At 47.3% G+C, this 19,462-nt stretch overlaps 1 protein-coding gene across 5 annotated transcripts in view; it reads left to right on the top strand.

Moving 5' to 3' along the window:
• RAD51B (RAD51 paralog B) overlaps positions 1-19,462 on the top strand; it is a 614,669-nt gene that overhangs the window by 568,635 nt on the left and 26,572 nt on the right. Inside the window, exon 11 of one of the 5 annotated variants that reach the window (XR_012494630.1) lies at positions 5,594-5,662. The exons of the other annotated variants lie outside the window; for them this stretch is intronic. The gene's annotated coding sequence lies outside the window, so the exon portion shown is untranslated. The remainder of the gene's footprint in view (positions 1-5,593; positions 5,663-19,462) is intronic. 5 annotated transcript variants of the gene reach the window in all.

The raw sequence follows: 19,462 nt of genomic DNA, 5'->3' as shown, positions 1-19,462 counted from the left end.
CCCAACCTCTCCTTGAACATTTTCCATAAGCTCCCCTGTATGGGGGTCATTATCTTGATGTGCACGACTTAGCTGTTGCACCATCTAGATTGTAAACTCCTTAAAGACGAGAACTAGGGATTAAAATTCCTTTTATCCTGCATAGACTTCCTACCATGCCGTGCACATGGAGCCCCTTAAATCACTGCTGGTTAAATCAATGTCTCAGGACAAGTCCCGGAGATGCTGCCCGTGAGAGAGGCTGGTAGCAGAGGCAGCCAGCATCCCAAACGGCCTGCCCCCTTTGGGTCTGGTCCCTAGAAACAACTCCAGTGGCCTTGAGGAATTAATATTGCTGTCAGAGGGGCTGCCCTTCAAAGGGTCCTGATAGCTCTTGTTATATGCAAAGTGGAAAAGGTAAGGGGACTGTTCTCTGCATTTCCTGCCTTTCAATTGAGTGAGGACAGACAGATGATTTATTGGGCATTTCCTAGCCTCTCCTTCACCATAGGAAACCAACCTGGAAAAAAAAAAGGTGCAAATTTTAAAAAGATGTGTGGCTGTTTGGGGGAGTAAGGGGGTAGAATTCCTGTGTACCATTAAAGTGGAAAAAGAAAACTGTCTAACAGCAGGAACTCTGATCTAGAGGCATACTAACCATAAATTTCTACCACCCTCTGAGAGCCTAAAGGCCTGTCCGGGTGCCAGGAAGGAGTGGGTCAGGGAGAGTGAAGCTGTGAAGTACAGGCCTCTCTCAGCTCCCCATTTCCAAATGATCAAGCGTGGGCTTCGGGTGGTGGCAGTGTGGCCTTAGCCATCAGCCATCACGAAGGAGCAGGGGATGTAGGGTTCTTCATAACCTTTCAAGTGTTGGTTTCAGTTGGAAACAGTTAAATATCTCCACCCCACTCCTTCCCCTAAGAGAGAGAGAGAGAGAGAGAGAGAGAGAGAGAGAGAGAGAGAGAGAGAGAGAGAGAGAGAGAGAGAGAGAGAGAGAGAGAGCGCGCGCGCCAGGGAAAGGGGCCAAGAACTGGGGGCTCAGCAGATGCAAAAGCCTGACTGACAGGCTTAGCTTCCCTTCCACTCTGCAATGGCAGTCATGTTGGTTTCCTAGAGCTGCCCTAACAAAATTCTGTACACTGGTGCTTAGCAGAGTGGCTTGAAACGATGGAAATGTATTCTGTCACAGTTCTAGAGGCCAGGAGTCCGAAACCAAGATGTCAGCAGGACCGTGCTGCCCCAAAGGCTCTACAGAAGAATCCTTCCTTGCCTTGTCCCAGCTTCTGGTGGATGCTGGCAACCCTTGACATTGCTTGGCTTGTAGATGCATCACTCCAATCTCTGCCTCCTTCTCACATGGCCATCTTCTTTGCGTGTCTGTCCTTTCCCTATGTATATCTGCCTCTGTGTCTCTTTTCTTCTTATAAGGACAGCAGTTGTTTTGGAATAAGGGTCCACCCTACTGTGGTATGACCTCCTCTTAACTTGCATCTTAGTTACATCTGCAAAGACCCTGTTTCCAAATAAGGTCATATTCACAGGTAAGGACTTCAGTATATGTTTTTGGGACACAGTTCAACCCACAACAAGAGTCAAATGTTTATTACCTGTGGCCATATTGGGAAGACAGGTTATTTAATCAGCAACTCTGTGTGTGTGTACCTGTGATTTGTAGATATTATACACACACACACACACACACACACACACACAAATGCCTATACATATGTGTGTGTATGTATATTATAAATACCTATAACAGGTATTTACCTATATATACCTATAATATAATAGGTATTTGTAATATATACAGGTGTACCAAAAAATGTATACACATGACTCATATTTATCTTTTGTTATCGGTATATATTGAGTATTACAATTTTAATACAGTTTTTTCCTTTCTTAAGATGTGTACACATGTTTTTGACACCCTCCGTATATACAAATACCTGTGATTTGTATTTAATAATATGTATTTATTGATATGTATGACACTATATATAAATATAAATACAAATGATGAGTATTATTGATTTTTATGTGTTATGTATGGTCTAATATAAATATATGTGATACTAATAAATATATATGTCTCTCTCTCTATATATATATATACATACATATATGTGTATATATATATATGATACTATATGAATATAAATCATATGAGCAATTCTGAGTAATGCCCTAAGTTTATTAATCTAAAGAATAAGATGTCAGGGCTGTTCTTAATCCTTTTTCTGTGGTTTTCCCACTAACAAGATGGTGGGGAAAGCCTTTCTGTGCCACAGACACCAGCACTCACCCAGGCTGGACTCTGAAAAGGACTTGAGCCTATGGGATAGACAGAGGTGCTGTGTGTCTGCCCAGGTGTGCCCAGTGCCACAGGGCCACAGCTCTGCTGGCCACGCAGGGCTCTTCCCTACCTTATTTTGGAGGAGAAAACCTGGGCCCAGAGACATGAAGTGGCTTGTACAAGTCCACATGGGCACAAACAGTTCTAGAAGTAGAAACGTGCCTCCACGCACCCAAAGGTGCCCCCCCTTATCTCCTCCTTGCCCCACTTTTCTGACTAATAGTCAGTTTTTTCACTTGAGTTACTTCCACTGAGCATGCCCACATGTTATAGATAGATGGTCACAGAAATAGCACTATTTTCCTTTTAAATGAGCTGAGAAATTATTTTCATGAAGGTCTTACTACATGCCAAGTTTAAAGTACTTTGTGTTCAATTGTTCTAGAGTTATTGGTGAGGTGAGGAGAAAAAACTTTCCTTTTTCAGTTTTATAAAGGATTTCTTTTTTCGTTTTCTCAAGCTCTGACTATCCAAAAGCTTACTCTCATTTTCTGGACACCGTGTCCTGCCTGAGATGTCTCTTATTAGTGAGTTGGAAAGTCAGGTCCCCGACGGGCTCCCTCTCTAAGCCTCTTTGACAGTGACCTTCAGAAGCCTTGAAATGGCTCTGACCCTCATACACGCTCCTCTGTGCTGGGCAGCCTACCTAAATCTCCACTGTTGTCTCCACTTTGTAAGGTTTCCCCGACTTCCCTTCTGAGAGCCCTCGGGCCTGATTCACTCCGTCCTGCTTGCTGGGATCCTCCAGCAGGAAATGAGCCAGATTCAGGAATGCTTTTTAAATGGGGTTCTGGAGGCATTCTGCTTGGAACCTTTGCTGGGGAATTTTGTGCCAGGGCCTTCGCCCATCCAGGAAGGACTTCCACACAGACTGGCAGAGAGCTTGCCCAGTCTTCTATACCTTCTTCTGCCACTCCACTTTCTTTCACCCCAGCACCCCCATTGGAGAATACCCCTGCCTCTACCCAGATAAACTCTGAGCTCTTTGCACAGTGCCCACTCCACAGTCTCTGAGGGACAGCATGACACGGCCTGGTTCAGACCCAGGAGGAGGCTCTGCCAGCACCCACATTGGCAGCAGCAGATTTAAACCTCTCTCCAGTCACTGTCCCAGCAGTGTTTCCCTGTGCAGCCCCACAGTGCTGGTCCCCGAGCAGCCACACCTGAAACGGCCTGCCCTTCTGCTTCCCGCCTCCCCAGGCCCAAGGCCACGCCCTTGCCTACCTGGTTGATACTTGGGCCTCAGTCCGCACTCTCTCTCTCTGGTCTTTACTTCCTCTTAGTCCCATCCCCTAAGTTCTTGGATGTGTTTTGCAGAGTAGAGACCCCATGTAAGCAGGCCTGACCAAGAATTAAGCCATAGTTCTCCGAGGGTGGCCGCCAGACTACAAGCACCAGAAACCTCTGGGGTGCTTCAAGAAGGCAGATTTTCGCTAAGATTTTCAACTGTGGGGCTGGAAGGCTGCATTTTTAACAAGCTCCCCAAGGGATTCCGATGTTCCCTAAAGTCTGAAGCCCACAATGTAGGCTTTTTCTGACTTGATGGTGGGCCATCAAGTCAGACAGAGGAGCTGCTCCTGAATGACCTCATTCTGAAGAGGGAGCTCAGCATGGTGAATAAAAACCCTGGTTTTAGACTCCCCCTCCTGAGTGATTGTCCCTTGCCTGGTCTCTGAGTAAACTTGAGCAAGCTACATACTTGCTCTGTGCCTCCATTTCCTTGTCTGGAAAAGGGGGGCAGTAGAACCCACCTGAGAGGGTTATTGAGAGGATTAAATGAGATAATATATGCAAAGTTCTTAGCAGTCCTGGGAATAGCGAGGGCTCAATGAGCATGAGCTGTCGTCTGTGCTCCTAGCTGCTCCCATCTGCCTCACAGCCCATCTCCGAAGTTGTCTGATACAGAATTAGACCACAGAAATCATTTGGATAGCCCGTGAATGTCCCTATCTCTCTGTTCCCAGAAAGCCTTTGGTTTTCCCCTTTTCTCCTTCTGAAAGCCCTTGACACCCTGCAAGTGCCAGTTTGGAATAGGCAACACTTACAATAGCATCCCCCTTCCTCTCCAAGTGACCCCACCTCATGCGACATTTACAGCCCCTCCAGTGACACTGAAGGAACCACTCAACAGCTGGGGACCAGACCTTTACAAATAAAAGCTCCGGTTTTGAATTCCAAACCTCTGCCTGACGAAGGCTGCATGATCTACAAGGTGAAATAGAGAGTTCCAGGTTGTAATCAAAGGCTCCTGAGCAGATGGAGAAAGGAAATTCACATATGCAGAGGCCTAGACAGCACCCAATTAATCCCCCTACAACTTAGCCATGTCAGCCGTGAGTGCTTTTGTGCTGGTCTCTGCCTCTGACTACTCTCTGCCTCGGTTTCCCCCTGCAGGGTAGAGCTAGTACCCACAGGCGTGTTGTGCATGGTCAATAACTCCTTTTATGTGCTGTGCAATATTAGGAGCAATATTAGTGTTGGCTCTCTGTTCTAATGATCTGCCGTGAGGACCTAAGCAAATAAGAGTTGCTATATGTTTATAAATAAAAGACCCTGATTGTTCCCCAACCAGCTTGTCACTACCCTGGGCCCTTTTCAACAGTGCCTATCTGAAAGGTATCCTGCCAGTGAAACTAGTGTTGTTTTGCACTCATCTGGTGTGTGACCTCACTGCTCTGCTCCATGGAAGGAGTAGGGTCCTGCCAGCGTCCACAGCAGGGCTCCAGGCAGCCAACCTCCCTCACCCTGGCAGGTCCCTGGCCCGGGGGAAGGCAGAGGCTGGGAGAAGAGCCACAGTAGGCCTTGTTGACTCTGCCGAGTTCAGAGAGGGCTTCCCATTTGCCTTGGCCAAGGAGAAAAGTTCTTTATTTCCCCCAGCCTCCAGGCCTGCCAGCCTCAAGGCTGAGGGAGCAGGTTTCCCCTCTCTTCTCTGACTCCCACACTGTGACTTGCAGAGTTCATGGAAAAGCCCCCTCCAGAACGGGCCAGGCTGGGTTTGCAACGAGCCTGTTTCGTGCATGCTCATTCTTCCCTTCCAGCCCCGCCAGGCAGGCCGTCCCAGTGACACTCCCGAGCTGGCTTTTTTTCTTTCTTTCTTTTTTCCCCTAAGTCTCGAGCCCAGTTATTTACCCAAAGAAAACAGGGAAGTGACAAGGTAACAGAGTACACATGTTGTGAAAATATGCAGGCTGAGGCTGAAGAAAAGAAAACATTCTTCCATAAGTAGCTGCCTTGTTAATTCATTTTTTTCTCCAGATTAGAACCAGCCATTTCTTGTGCTCCTTCAAGCACCTTCTGTGGTTTCCTGACAGCTGCCTGCAAGGGGTGAGATTTGGCTTGAAAAATGGGCCATCGGTCATGCTTCGGGGGCGGGGGGAGGGCAGAAACCAAAATTCCCAGATTGCTCAAATTCACTGCTCCTTTTCTAGATGGGAACGAAAGAGGGAGAGGTGGCGGGGAGAGGATTGTATAAACTCTGAGGCGTCACCTGATTTTCCATAAGAAATGACAGCTCGGTAATGAACAGTCCTTGGGACGTGCTTTCTTACCTCCCCTGAAATTGGTTTCCTGATCCCTGGCAAGCCTGTGTGCTGTAGCCTTGAGGAACAGCCACAGGCCGATTCTCGGCAATTAAAAATAATATTGGCCCTGATAGAGAACTCTTGGGTACCCCCCCATACACACATACATACCCTTTTCATTATGTGCCAAAGATCACTTTCCCAAACCTGTTTCGGAACAGCCAGCTGCGTCCGAGGAACAGCCTCCAGGCCTGCATGCCCTCGGTGGACTGGGGGGGCGCCGAATTATGAATAGTGTGTGTTCCAGCTGGTGTTTGGGGCAGACGAGGGGTGATCTGCATCTTTTTGGGAAGTTGGGCCATAATCAGTTTGGGGCCCAATTTTTCTTCACCGGATCCTTTAAACCTCATGGCTAACAAAGAATGGCAGAGAAGGCCTGCACAAGCTCACTGCGGCCAGGATCCCTCTGGTACCGATCTTCATGCTTCTCATTTTTCCCTTCCTCTGTGTTCCCAGCCTCCTTTTCGGCCTGTGGGTGTTGGCCCACAGCTTGGCCAGGCTCCTTTAAGGAGAGGTCACACCGCAGAGGCCTGGACAGGCCCTGTTAGCATTGCTGTGGTCCTTTCTGTTAGTGGGAGGCCTCGGGAGCTCAGCACTCTGTCTCAGCATGGGACAAGCCTGTGAGAAAGAGTGTGACGTGGCCCCCTGTCCCAGAGTGGAAGCCAGTGCAGGCCTCAGAGGGGAGCTCAGGTTGGAGGAGCCCCCCCAACCCTGACTTACGGCCACAGACTTTATCAACTTTCTACCACCAGCACCCAGTACCTTTAACCTCAGGGTGGGTGGAAATCCCATTGTCTCCCCACATGGCTTGCCACCACCACAAGGCACCTTCCTAAGAACCTGGGCAAGGGCTGGACTTCAGGCCTGAATTGGTCTTGATTTGGTTGGGTTGAAGCTGAAGTAGAAAACCTTGCCATCAAGGTGGATTATGGGTCTGAGGATAAGGTCGGACCTCCAGGTTGAGCAAGCCGGTGGGCAGAAGCCACTTCCAATCAGAGCCCGAGGCCTAGTTGGTCGAGAAGGTCAGAGCACCAGTGTTTGGGGCCGGGGCTGGGAAAGCCCAGCCATGCCCCCTAGTGAGTGTCCCTAACGTGGACCACTAGGTTCGCACTGGGTGAAAACAGCCTCACCCCACCCTGGGCCAGCCTCCAGCCTCTGGCTGTAGGTGAAAAACTCTATTTCCGATGATTGTGTTCAGATATTCTACATCCAGTGCATGAAAACACAATAGTAACAGGAAAAATCCACTCCCTCCCCCACCCCACAAGCATACAATACAAAGGTGGTCCCATCTCTCACTATGAGAAGGTCAAAGGACCCTTTTCTCATCCCAGTCCTTGATGTGGGTCCAAGGAAAGCAGTGCCTTTTGAATTCTGCGGCATCCACAGCAGGCCCAGCTGCAAGGGTGTGGACAGGGAGCCAGACAGGACGCTGCCTTATCAGGGGCCAATCTCAGGCCCTCCTGTGAGGTCCAAGCTTCCTCCAGCAAAAGGTGACTTAAAACCATTTGTTTAACCATCCGAGGAGGCTGAGGAGGGCCCAGGGGCAGATGAGATCTGAGTCTCAGAGCCAGGCTTTTCTGTTTGGGAGTTTCTGCACAGGACCTTAAGAGCAAACCTCACTGTCCCAGACAAATATCTCCCTTGAACTAGGCTCTTCACTTTCTCATCTCTGCATGTCAGCCATCTTTAAAATGCCTGTAAGCAGCAAATAATGGTGTTTAGCCCTGGGTGATGAAGAGCCAGCAGGGAATAAATTCTGTTGACATTCAGTTTTAAGAACCAGAATTTGGGCTTCTATGATTGTTGCTGAAAGGTTTTTCTCTGGTTTTGGGTGAAGCTAATCCTCAGATTCTGCCTACTCTTCAGACCTCTGCCTTCCATTACCAACATCTGAGATTTGGAGCATCAGACAGCTTTGATTGGTCATGGAGTCCCACATCCCTGCCGCTACAGGATGTTCCAACAGATGACCATCCTGGGATTTGAATTCTTCTAGGATGGGGTACACACAACTTTGTAAAGACATCTGAGCCATTGTTTGGAAGTTTTCATCCTCAGGAAGTGATTTTTTTATATTGAGGTAGAATCTGTTACTATGTGACTTTGATCCATTGACCCAGTTTTACAATAATTCTCGAGAGCTGGGTATCAAGCAGTATATCCAGGTTCCAATATCAGGCAGAACAGATGCATTAAAAAGGCCGACCCTTTTCCCCTCTGCCCCTGCTTCTCCCTACATCTCATGCCTGATTGTTAATATTTTGATTACGTATGAGTCCGACTGATTCTTGGTTTCACCCTAGTGTGTTTTCATGTTTAATATTAACATCTTCATGTCAATATTATCTTTTCAGATATTGCTGAAAAGGTACTATTTTTGGAGAATGTGCTCAGAGGAAGCAACTGCTCCCCTGTGTGTCTCACTGCGTGAGGTTATCCCAGTGCAGCTGGAGCATGTATCTGGATCTCTTCTTCCTTAGAGTGTTTCACCATTCCCGTCCTCCCCTAGTACCACTGTGGCCACAAGCCACCCTCTCATCCCTTGGTTATGTTGGGTGGAAAATCTGAGGACTTCTTTTCTAGAAAAAGGCAATCTTGCTCCCTCTTCTTAGTGCCAACCCTTCACATTCCCCTGGTTTTTGTCACCCTTCTCTCTTGACTTCTCTAGGTTATACAGTTCCAGGACTCACCTTTTTCTACAGCTGATGAGAAACTAACTTTACATGGCTTCTTACTAGAATTTTAGCTCTGAGAGGGCAGGGACTTTGTCTGTTTTCTTTGCTTCTCTATCTTCAGCATCTATAACTATTGGTTGAATGGCTGACTGGTTCCTAGGATGCTGAAAACCATATCTTTATCTCTTGCGCTCTGTACTAAATATCCAGGGGATTAAACAAGAAGATGAATGTGGCCCGTTGTCCACAGAACTGTCTTATTTATCATCCTTGTTGGGTATTAGGAAAATAACATCAAGGCCAAATTTCAAACAGCAAGTAAGCGACAAAGCCAGGCCAGCCCCTCAAGCTTGAGTGCTCCATTTATGGCAGTTTCACTCCTAATGTGATCTTGACCCATTTGTAGAAAGCTCATACTCATGGAGCACTTTAGGGTCTTACCCACTGCTGCCAGAGCAACCACGCTCTTCCACAGCTGTGTTCATAGGTAGTCATGGATCACAGCACACACCTACTGAGCTGGGAGAACTCTTGGTGCCTTGATGACTGGGAGAATGTTCTAGTCTCTCTTCTCTCTTAACTTCTCATCAATCCCCACTACTATAGCCACTATTTTCACATTATTACTTCTCAGCTCTAAAGCCCATAAGGCCTTCTTATGTCCTTCAAACTCAAGTCCCAACTTCTCTGTTTGGCTTTCAAGATTCTTCATCATCGGGTCCACCTTGCCTATCCAACCTATTTTTCTCATTACCCATCAATGTATACACCCTTCCACTGTCTATGGTCAGTCCACATTGTTTATTGTCTTCCCTTTTCAGTATGCTTATTTTTTTTAATATCCCACATAGGCTCATACTTTTGTGTTTTCTGTGTATGTGGTTTTTTTTTTTAATTAAAAGACTGTCTTTTTTTTAGAGCAGTTTTTAGGTTTACAGCAAAATTGACCAGAAAGTACAGAAGTTTTCTGTATACCACCTGTCCTCATCCATGCACAATCTCCTCCACTATCAACATGCCCTCCCACTGTGGTACTTTCGTTGCAGTCAATGAACCTACATCATTATCATCCAATGTCCGTAGTTTACATTAGGTTCACTCTTGGTGTTGTACGTTCTGTGGGTTTGGACAAATGTGTAATGATCAGTACCCACCATGATAGTATCATACAGACTAGTGTCACTGCCTGGAAAATCCTCTGTGTTCTGCATACCTTCTCTTATCATTCCATTTACCTATTCTACCCCAGTCATCATGGATAGTGCAAATTCTGCTTTCTTCACAAAGCTTTCCCTATGGCTATCATCCACACAGATCTCGCCTTTCCCAGGACTCCTGTTGCACCCACCCTTGACAGTACCATCTCCACATCAACTCCATCCAACTAGAGTCAGCATCTAGTACTTGGATTCGCACACTGTGCCTGGCCTATGGTAGGAGTTCCATAAGGAAAGCCACCATATAGCATAGCGCTAGGGGCCTCATTCGCATATGAATGGGGATCCTGGAATTATGCAATGCCACAGCCCTGTGCACAAGTCCTTTGCAATTGAATAAAACTCAATCTAGGACCTGAAAAAGAAGCAATGATTCAGTTCAATCTTCAGGTGATTATTGAATAGCTACTATGTGCTAACCGCCAACAATACCAAAATGAATCAAACAGTGACCCTCAAAGGAATTATGGTCTTGTGACAGAAAAGTAAGTAAACGGATCACCATAATGCAATGTGAACGGTGCTAAGATATGAACATGTATAAATAATATAGCACTTGATGTGTAGCCTGAAGAATCAGCAGGAATTGGCCAGGTAGGTGCGTTTGTAGAGGGCAGTCCAACAGGAAGAGACAGCATTGGAAAATGAAAGTATGTGTCATAGTTAGAGACTTGCAAGTGGTACAGCTTATTTCCTGATGATCAAATTGGGAGCCCAGTGGTTAAATGATTGCCTGTGGTCCCCACCAGATCACTGGCACAGCGGACTGTGTGCTCGCTCTCAGTTACTGCTTCTAGAATCAGAAATGAAAGAATAGAGCCCTATCCTGCTTAGCCACCTCTTGCTCTCCTGAGGACTGGGTGGGATACGCCCCAGAGCCCCAGTGTATTTTTTTTTTTCATTTACACCATCCTGTGTTGCTTTGTACACAATAGGGTGTGTATTCAGCAGTGGCGTTCGATGCTCCAGAACCCTCATGGGACAGCCTCAGGAATGGGCCCGGTTCTCCCCAGGCTTTCTGTGGAAGCCTGCACTGTTTTAGCCTACCTCATACATTGCTTCTTTCTCTGCCTCCTTTTCTTCTTTCTCTGCCTCCTCTCCTTTCTCATCATCTGATATTTTGGATATTAGAAGTCTGGTTCATCAGCTAAAAGCCAGTGTGACAAAAATAGAGCAGTTACTGCCCCTGACATGGCTTTCTCATCCTGACCCAGTCCCAAAGCATGAAACAAGTGTTGGGGTCTGGCTGGATGAAAGGCCTGAGGCCCAGTGTTGTGATTCTGAGCACCTCTAATTTCCCTTTTCTCTGTTTCCGCTCTGTGTCATCAGCAGGAGTTTGTTTAAGGCTTCTAGAGCTTGTCTTTGTTTCACCTGGGAAAGTCCCTGCAGGGAGAGCTCAGATCTCCCTAGAGGAATGGGCTGGAGCCCTGACCTCTGTCACCTGAATTGTTTGAACGAAGGAGCCCCCATAGGGGTTAGGAGGGTGATCAATTGGCAACTTAAGGAGTAAAGACCTCTCTCTCCCTTTCCTCCCTCTGCTTATTGTGCTTGGAGGGGCAGCGGGGTCAGGAGCAGCAAGCTAAAGGCCTGACTAGCCGCGCCTTGAAAGGGGCTCGTTTTGTGTTTCAGTAATGAGCACTCTCTTTCTCCCCTTGGATGCACTCAGATTTCACGAGTTACAGGGAACCTGTCAACTGCTGTTTTCATTGTATGGGGCTCACAGGGAACTTGGATATAGGGCAAGCTTGTTTTAAAGAAAGCAGGGGAAAGAAAGTCCTGAATAGCTGCAATGTCCTGTCATATGCAGGTCACAGCCCCCGTTGCTATGGGACACCTTTGCCCGCCCAGAGGGCAAGATGCCAAAGGTCCCGTACTGATGAGGCTGCCTCCTTGGAGATGGTGATGCCACTGCTGAAAGAGCACAGCCAGTAGCCGACACTGCCACGGGCTCTCAGTTTTGCCATGGAGCCCATCCTGGCAGCAGCCTGAATCCCAGCAGCCTCTGCCTCCCACTGGCTGTTCAATCGGGAGCCCCTCACCCAGGAGCTGAGGGAACAGGCTGGAAAAGTGACAAGAGGCAGGTAGAAAGGGGCTCCCTTCAGAACCCCCAGGCTTCTGCTCACAGAAGGGCCACCAGGCTCCATGGTCGCGAACTGGAGCCTGAGGTTAAAGACAGGTTTTCACCTTCTTTGTTTGTCGCGCCCTCTGAGAACTCTTGGCAATAACATTCCTTTCCTGATGGGTTCATTTTGTAATAGACAGACATTGTTTTCTTTCCCCTGTTTACCTAAAGCGGCTCAGAGTTGAACAGGCTGTGCCAACAAGAGGGAAGAATGAGCTTGCCCTGGTGGCCCCTGGGTCCCCATACCCAGGTCTCTCCGCCCTGTAGCTCCTTGTCCTGCATCCATTCCCCCGCCCTGTGGGAACAGGGAGTAGCCAGAGTGCTGTGCTGCCTGGAGCAGGTACCAGAGCAGGACCTGCAGCAGGGGAGCCTGAGATTTGGGGAAGGTCCAGAATTAAAACTCTCCCCAAGCGGCCCTTTGACTGTAGATAAGGAGGTCTGGGATCAGACAAGTTTATGGGAAACTAGTCTTGCCACTTTGCAAAGGACAGGCCAGGGTAGCCAGGACCAAGACATTTAGAGGAGTTCATGGTAGGGCCTCAAAGAAACCAGGGGAGGTACTGAGAGCAATACGTTTCCAACAACTGTTTACTGAATAATCTACTCTATTTAAAAGGGCAAAAGCATGGCCCTCTCATCGGGCAGTCCGAGTCTGGGGGCTTTGGCTAAGCTATGAGGTGGGGCCTGTGCCCTTGGCAACTTGTTGTGACCTTCTTTTTTTTTCTTCAGATTTTATTGGGGAAGGGGAACAGACTTTATTGGGGAACAGTGTGTACTTCCAGGACTCTTCCAAGTCAAGTCGTGTCCTTTCAATCTTAGTTGTGGAGGGTGCTGTTCAGCTTCAAGTTGTTGTCCTTTCAGTCTTAGTTGTGGAGGGCGCAGCTCAGCCCCAGGTCCAGTTGCCGTTGTTAGTTGCAGGGGCGCCGCCCACCACCCCTTGCGGGAGTCGAACCAGCAACCTTGTGGTTGAGAGGATGCGCTCCAACCAACTGAGCCATCTGGCTACCCGTGGCTGAGCGGCAGCTCAGTGACTTAATTCTAGTTGCGGAGGGAGCAGCTCGCTGGCCCATGTGGGAATGGAACCGGCAGCCCCGTTGCCCAAAGCTCACACTCTAACCAACTGAGCCACCCATCCGCCCTTGTTGTGACCTTCTTACCCTCTTGTTTTCACCCCCATGCCCACTTTTACCGCAGCTAAGTTTCTTCCTATGTGGGTTGCCAATATAAATATGTAAATCAGAGCCCTGCCCTCAAAGAGGCTTCAAATCTAGTGAGAGGGTAACTTTTGCATATATGGAGCTATTATTTAAGACACTGCAGCCACTGCCCTATGGGAGAAGCTCTGGGGCATTCAGAGGCCTTGGGCTGGATGGCTGCAAAGTCATATATATACCACATCTCTTACTACTTCCTGCTGCTGTGCGTTTTCCAGTTTGCAAAGTACTCACTTGTATGTCATTTCTTCTCAACTTCACACCAACCACTGAAGGTGCTTTGTAAGCCTGAAAGCTCTGTGGAAACGTAAGACATAATGACCCCTCCAGGAGGAGTCTCCAATATTGGCAGAGGTGAGAGGCAGGGATGGTCGAGGAGCAGCAAATTTCCCTAACTGGCTGCAGCACAGGCCAAGCAACATCATGAACTAAGACTAGAGAAACAGGCTGAGGGCTCCCCATGCTGCAGCACTGAGCTTGAGCCTGCACAATAGAGAGTTTGGATGGGGAGTGTGTTTATTTTCTGTTGCTGCTATAACACATCGCCACAAATTTAGTGGCTTAAACAATACAAATTTATTATCTTCTGGAGGTCAGAAGTCTGATATACTGTAGGGTGTCAGATGGGTACTGGATTTATTGGGGGTATCCCTTCACAGATTATATAAATGCCTAACTACTGTGCTGTATACCTGAAACGAATATAATAATGTTGAATGTCAACTATACTCACAGATGTAAAGTACAGCACAGGGAAAATAGTCAATCGTTATACTTTTGTACGGTGTTAGAGAGGTAATAGACTTGGTGGGGTTATCACTTTGTGAGGGGAGTAAATGTCTAATTGTTATGTTGTTCACCTAAAACTAGTAATAAAATTTTAAAAATTTTAATGACAAAAAAAAAGAAAAGAAAAAGGAGTCTAACATGGGTCTCACTGGGCTAAGATCAGGATGTTGTCAGGGTGTTCCTCTCTGGGGATTCTAGGGGAAAATCCATTTCCTTTCCTTTTCTTGCTTCTAGAAGCTGCACACATTCCTTGGCTTGTGGCCCCTTCCTCTATCTGCAAAGCCAGCAATGGAGTGTTGAGTCCTTCTCAAGTCTCGTCACTCTGACCTCCTCTTCTGCCTTCCTCTTCCATTTTTAAGGACCCTTGTGATTACCTTGGACACACCCAGATAATCCAGGACAATGTGCCTATTTTAAGGCCAGTCAATTAGCAACCTTGATTTCCCTCTGCCTTGTGAGGTAACATAGTCATAGGTTCCAGAAATTAGGATGTGGATGTCCTCGAGGGGCCATTATTCTGCCTACCAGCCTGGTTAGTAGGTTAGTTGTTGGTTGGTCTGTTATTAGTTGTTTGGTTGGTTGGTTGTTGTTTGACTGTTTTGTGGGTTTTTGGGTTTTTTTTGTTTTTGAGATACCTCCTCAGGTACCCAAGAGGCAGATAATCAAGTTTGTTAGAAGAAGGGGAAAGCAAGAGTGAACAGTCTCTAAGGGATGAAGGAGAGGCTGCAGGCAGACACAGGAAGTGAACATTGATTTTATCTCATTGCCTATCAAAATAAATATATAAAGCACAATCCCAAGAACTGGAAAACATGCCATTCTGGAGAAGTGTGTTAGCCCACACACACCCCTGAGGCCCCAGTGCATGGCTAGTTCATATCCCATACAAAAACTTGGCCTCAGGTCCTTGGTTTCTGTCCCATATTCTCTGGCTTAGAAGCAGGGGTGTTTGTAATCCATTTTTAAATGTCTGGTCAACCTTTTGAAATATTATCTCTAACCCAACTACTCTAGTGGGTTCTGCTGAGTATCTAGTGGTCCCCGGGAGCCTCTCCATCCTACATGGGTTGAGTCTCTCCCCACATCAGTGCCAACCCTGCCTCCTGGGCCCTGCCCAGCTGCCTCCCAGACTTCACATCTCGCAAGCTGGACTGTCAGCAGCTGCCCTGCTTCCTACCTTGTTGGAAGCTAAGCTTGCTCTTTAGGGAGGCCATCAAAACTCTCGAAATAAAATGTGGGCATTGGTCACTTGGTCTTGAGCTGTCCCTGAAACTGGGAAGTCCCTCAGCTTTAGAGCCCCTTCTTTCTGCTCTGCCCCGGACCCATCTCCTTATTTCCCAGTTTCCTTGCCTGACTCCGATTCCAGTCAGCTACCAGGTAACTCCTGGGGTGCCCTACTGCCCACCTGCAGACTGTCACCTGACCTCTGGCGCTGGGCTGTCCACTCATCTTTGACCCACTGTTTGTTCTGGCCTCCCACTTCTAGTCAGTGACTTCAGCGTTGATACCTCTTTGCCTCTGGAGACCTTGACTGCACATCTCCAAATGGCCTGTATTACACTAGCAGCATCAGCAACAGCATAATAATAGCTCCTGTTTGAGCTCTTACTGCATGCCAGGCACTATACATATGTTATCTCATTTAATCCTTATAACAATGCCAGGAAAAACCTTACGAAGAATGAGTATGAGTCCATGTTGTTGCTGGTGAGGAGACAGAGCACAGAGAGATTAACTAGTTCATCCAAGGTGATATAGGTCATATCTGAGAAGAGTCAGTATTCAAAGCCAGGCATGGGGCGCCATCATACCTCTCCTGGATTACTGCCGTTGTCACCCTCTGTCCACTTGACCTACTTACAGTCCACTCCCAGCAGCCAGGTGGTCTGTGTCCATGGGGTTATTTCCCCTCTCTGCTCAGAACCCTCCAATGGCTCCCGTCTTACTCAGTAAAAGCCAGAGGCTGACAGTGGCCGACAGGCCCCGTGATGCAGCTCTGCTCCTTCTCTGCTCTCACCTCCTCCTACCTCCTCCTCCCTCTCTCCTCCTCTCCAGCCACACTGCACTCCTTGCTGTTCCTCAGGGAAGCCAGATACCTACCGGCCTCTGTGACCTTGTACTTGCTAGTCCTTCCTGATTGCTCTCCCCACCTCCGTCTCTTGGCTTGTTCCCTTCTCAAGGAGGTTTTTGCCGATACTCTACATAAAGAAAAGCACCCTACCTTTGCTGGCACCCCTACCCAAAGACTCCCTATCCCCCTTACCTGGCTTATTTTTCTCCATAAAACTGTCACCAGATAACATGAGAGATGTATCTGTCATGTACTGTCTGTCTCTCCCACTGGGAACCAAACTTCAGCATGTAATCGAATGAATGGGTGATGCCCCAGGACTCCCCTCAGGATCCTGACGTTCCCAGGAGGTTCCAGCCACCGGCTAGATTCCAGGTCCCATCCTATGCCTCCTCCTGGGCCACCAGGTGGAAGACCTTGAATCCAGCTCACAGATGAAGATTTAGCTTCACCCTGCTGCTTAGTTCCCTCCACAGAGCCTGGCACACAGGAACATGCCGCACATATTTCTGGGCTAAGATAAACTTGCCATTCTCATTGACTGCTTTTTTTTTTTTTTTTTTTTTTTTTTTGGTGCTCACTGACCTAGTGAAGGGAATCCAAAGCTCTTCCCTGTACCCTCACCCCGACTCCAGCTGGAGATGACAAGCAGCTACGTCTTCACTGACAACACTGCTACCACACGGATCTAACTCTGTCCTCAAAACCCTGTCACACCCATTTGGAGTAAATAATTAAACTGAGAAATCATTCTCAGTTGATCTCTCCCAAAAGGCAGCCCCTGTCCTCCCACCCAGGATTCAGGAGTCTGCATGGGTGGCACCCACAGGGCGACCTGTGCGAGTCCGGGGCACACAGGCCTCCATGGTGAACCCACCAGGCCCACCCTAATGAGACAGAGAGGCTGCGCAGTGGGTCTTAGGCCGGTGAAATGGGAATGTGTTCCTGAAATAGCCTGTGGTTGGAGATCCCCACAGTAGCAGGTTCTGGGCCTGGGTCCCCCATCACTGTTCTTCAACAGAGAATAGTTTGTTTTCCATGGCTGGTGGCGAGGCCGCACCTGTGGTCAGCTCAGTCAGTTCCAGAGCTCCTCAGAGATGGGTGAAAGCCTGCCAATTTTTTAGCCAGGATTTTTGTCTCAAGATTCTGAGTTTGGGGGTATTGGAGAAACAGGCCAACGGGTAAAAGAGGCTGGCGGATAAGCAGTCTTTTCATCAAAACCCGCTCTGAGGTTAGCGAAAAGGAAAATGTGTCTGTGGCTGGTTTTCTGTTTTCTTATTAAGTCTTTAACTTAAAACAACTTAGCTTCCAAGAAGCTTCTCAAGAATGAGTGGTTCTCTAATGGGAAGCCATGGAGATGGGCTTAGACAGTAACAAGTGGTACCATTTACTGGGCATCTGCTTTGTGCCAGGCATTGTGGCAAGTCCTTTTGATGCCTCTCCTTTGTAGGTGCTGCTCAGCAAGAGTATTCAGTTAAAACTACTGAATCAGCAACGCTATGAGAATGTGGGGTTTTTTTAATTTTTTTTGTAACTTACTTTTTAGAAGAATTAATTTATTTTCCAATTAAAGTTGACATACAGTATTAAACTACAGTTACAAGTGTACAACTTAGTGATTAGACACTTGTATCCCTTACAAAGTGATCACCCTGATAAGTCTAATGCACATCTGACACCATACATAGTTGTTTTTTAGCCCCAATTGGAAAATAAAGGAATTGAGTCTCTAAGGAGTTCTATGTCTTGCCCAAGTTTATATAGTTTCCAAATAGTGGGGCCAGAATCTGAACTTAGGTCTGTCTGACTCCAAAGTTTATATAACAAACCCAGACTGCTGTCTCTCAGGAGGTCACCAGACTGCATTTTTTCCCAGGCTAATAACCTACAAATGTTTGGGGTCCAACTGATTTGGAGTAAAATGAGCTCAGTGGGTACTTCTTTGGGTCTTGGGCCCCATTTGATAAAGTTGACTGTTGAATACCCAAACTTTGCCTGGTAGATTCCAGAACATAGATTCTGCCCTTTTCCCTGTAACCTCCTCCTCCACTGTTGGTGGGCTGAGATTATCCCAAAGAAGCAGGCCGGGCAACTGCCAGGGCCTTGCTACCCTGGTCATTCTAGAAATTTCTGGAAAACAGCAGAAGTCCCTGCACCTGAGCTGATTGCCCAATAGGCAGCGAATTTCATCCTTTGTGGATCTCCAGGCTTTGGGGAATGAGATATCAAGACTTTCACAAGAAGATTATGGATGTATGAAGCTTAAAACCCTTATTCTAAGGCAAGTCTCTTGGCATCCTTTCCATGGCTCCTGGTGATAAGGAATGAGTCTTACTTTGTAGATAGACACCCTAAAGAAGTGGGCATGACTAGCCCTAAAGGATGCAGGGAAACATTCTCCAGGAGGCATCCAGGCCTTAGTACTTAAGAGCTTCTAGGGTAAGAGACATCCTTGTCTCTAAACAATTAGATCAGTATTACTCTTCTGAACTCTATTGTTGGATTGCTGTGTTGGAGGCGAGATCTAGTTTGTACCTTGATTTTGGGTGGTGGGGCAGAGGGGGAAGCAATATAAGGTCAGCAGGAGGTCAGAGGTGCGGGCCTGGGCTGGGTACTGTGCTCTTGACCCAGAATCCATGCTCTTTGCTGAGCTCTTCACTACCTCAGTAGAGCAGATCCCAATATACATGTACTTCAAGAGCAAAAGAAAACAGTTGATTTTCTTTTATTTAGAAAAAAAATCCTGGATAAATGAGGAATAAACAGTGCTATTCTATTTGTGGTTTGTTGAGATTCTTTGGAAAGCAAGCTTGGGAGGCCATTGCTTATGTCAGAACATGAGGGACCAATGCCCTCTCCACAACTTGTGGAAAGAGAAGGAACTTAAAATCTGACAAGGAGTTATGGACAGAGAAGCTGCATTTCCAGTTTAGTTCCAAGTCTTTTCAGGCCTTGACTTTTAGCCTACAAGCCCGAGAGCCAAACTGAAATCCATGATGACTATAACTCAGGAAGCACCTTGGGGCATGGAGAGAGGGGGCAATGCTAGGTCTGCATGTTCCCGGTTCATAGGAACCCAAGGAACTGGCTGGCCCTCCACAAGATAACTAGAGCAAAGCCACTGGTCCCTCCTTGTCCTGTGGCCTTGTCCTTGATTTTAATCATTTTGAAAATGAAGGCCCAGCCTCAAAGAAGAATAACCAGCGATGAATCCTCTCTCCTTTAGTCTAGAACCTTCCACAGTGAAATGTAAAATTATTATATTATGATTTTACTCCTTGTTCCTCTGATTTTTGCTTAAAAAGAATTTTGAAAAAACGTCTAATCCAGGGCTGGTCCATTGCCATGGGGTTCTAAATCCTAGGCCATAAGCTAGGGTTCCCGCCTTTTACTTTTCACTTCATGCCTTCCTGACACCTCAGCCTGGATCCCACTGTGCGGCTTCTGTCTAC

The sequence above is a fragment of the Rhinolophus sinicus genome, linkage group LG03 (genome assembly GCF_036562045.2).
Source record: "Rhinolophus sinicus isolate RSC01 linkage group LG03, ASM3656204v1, whole genome shotgun sequence".
Lineage (NCBI taxonomy): Eukaryota > Metazoa > Chordata > Mammalia > Chiroptera > Rhinolophidae > Rhinolophus > Rhinolophus sinicus.
The sequence above is the reverse complement of the archived record's forward strand: the minus strand, read 5'-3'. Positions and strand labels throughout refer to the sequence as shown.